Consider the following 2,467-nt stretch of genomic DNA (forward strand, 5'->3'; position numbering starts at 1 on the left):
CTGTTCACATTCTTACATGAGAAGATAATACTTCCAAGTCATAAGAACTTTCTCAGTAAGGAATATACAGAGGACACAGGTCTGAACTGAATATGAAGGGATGATATCTGTAAAGCATCCATTTTGCATTTATCCTTGTTCTTTGTAGGGCAACCAGGGTGGAGTGTATTATATCTGAGCCTGATTAGGGCTCGGGGCCTCCTGGGTCCAGGGCTGGTGCTTTGTCCACTGTGCCACCTAGCTAACCCATGATCACATCTTTAAAATAGGGTTGAGGGGTAGGAGGAATGGACTGGGGGAGGGGGAAGGGGAGAGGTGGACTGGGGAGAGGTGGACTGGGGAGAGGTAGCTCACTTGAAGGAAACAAGAAAAAAGCGTATGGAGGGGAGAGGAAGAGGAGGGAAGGAATAGGGCAGTGAGTGAATCTTACTATCATCAGAATTGACTCAAAGAAGGAATAACATACATACTCAAATGGGTATGGTAATATACTTTTGCCCTGTGGAAAAGTAGGTGGGGAAGGAGATAAAGGGGCTGGAAGAAAAAGGGAAGGAGAGAAGGGAAGTATGAGGTAGGGAGCTATAATAAGCAAAACACTTTTGAGGAAGGTGAAGATATTCTGCATAACACTACATATATGACATATAGTGAAATGCTTGATTTCATAGGGAGAGTTGAGGAGGGAGGGAGGCAGAAAAATTTAAGAAAACAGAATTAGTTCAAAGACTTAACTTCAACAGATTGGACTCAGGGAGGGAGCAGTAATCTATTTAACCCTACAGGAAAGTAGGAGGGGAAGAGGACAAGGAGGGAGGTGCAAATGAAGGGAGGGTAGAGTTGGGGAGGGGGAAGTCAGTAGCAAAACACTTTTGAGGAGGAATAGGGCAAAATAAGATAGAAAATATAGTAAATATCATTGGAAGGGAATAGGATGGAGGGAAATAGTTATGATGATTGACTACAATGGCAAAATGTATGGTACCTACTCTGCTGGGCTATTGGAAAGAAAATTCTTTATCAAGTTTAAGCTATCAGAAAAACCTGGAAAGACCCACATGAATTGAGGAAGAGAGAAATGTACTGTATACAAAATAACAGCAACAGTGGAAGATGACCTGCTGGGAAGAACGTGGTTATTTTCAACAAGGCAATGATCCAATATAACTCTGAAATATAACTTATGAAAATTATAATACACCTACAGAGAAAGAACTGATGGTATCTGAAAACAGACTGAAACACAATTTTTTTTTGGACAACTCCTTAATCTGAAGTCTTGTTTGTATCTGTTTTCTCTCACAACCTAACTAATATAGAGATGTTTTCCATGACTACTCATGTGTAACTTACATTGAATTACTTGATTCTTGGGGTGGGGGGTGGAAAGGGAGGAAGAATAGTTGGAACCCAAAGTTTTAAAAAAATGATGGCAAAATTTGCTTTTACATGTAATTTGGAAAATAAAATTCTAAACAAACAAACAAGTTCATGTGGAATCCAAAAAAAAAAAAAAAAGGAAGGAAAAGGGGTAGGGCTGAGCAAGCCATCTTGTGTTGCTGAGTTTCATTGACTGAGTAAATGATTGAAGCACCTAAATGGTAATATAATACTGTGTAGTTCATCTGTAGGAATCTATTTTATATGTGTGTATGTACATATAAATGTAGTTCATATACACAGATGTATATGTACACATGTACATGTGTGTATATATAGAGATGTGTGTGTAAGGTAAGTGTATTGCATCTATAAACATGTATTTTGCGTGTGGGTGTGTGTTGTATGTCCAACACTTAGCACAACACATGATACATAATGGTTGTTTGATGAATTGTTGATATATTGGTAGATGCAGATGGAGTATCTGAAAGAGTATTGGAATATTTGGTGAAGAAATGAATCAAATTAAGAGATAAGATTGACTAATCAATGTAATTTATAAGATTGAGGTTTATTTTAAATTTTTAATAAAAGAATTAATAAAAAAGAAAAATTCTGTTTCCTCTAGATTTAAGGACAATGGCAGATGATGCCTTAGTTTCCACTCCTCTGTAGTAACTTCAAAGAGAAAAAGGTCATTTTCTGTGAAATTGCTCATTAATTTTTCTTCTTCATGTCTTTTGGTATGTATAGTTGTAGAAACAATTCCATTGTGACATCTTCTGCCTTTTGATGAATGAAATTTTGACAAATCTCAAAAATATCTATTTGATGTTTGGCAGTCAGAGAACTTGTCTGGAAAAAAAGTCTTCCCTCAGGACTCTCATAACACTAGCCAGGTGTATGACCAACTGTATTTCCTAAATCTCTCATTTTGTTTCTCTGTCATCTATAATATAGACCTTTTTATCTCCTCTCTGTCCCCCTCCCTAAAAAACCTATTAGAATCTCGATTGATTAAAATTATTAATGGAGGCAAACAGAAATATTGCAGTCATGGGCAACTATTTAAAGCTGGAGAATTTGG

This window comes from Dromiciops gliroides, chromosome 3, assembly GCF_019393635.1.
Source record: "Dromiciops gliroides isolate mDroGli1 chromosome 3, mDroGli1.pri, whole genome shotgun sequence".
NCBI lineage: Eukaryota > Metazoa > Chordata > Mammalia > Microbiotheria > Microbiotheriidae > Dromiciops > Dromiciops gliroides.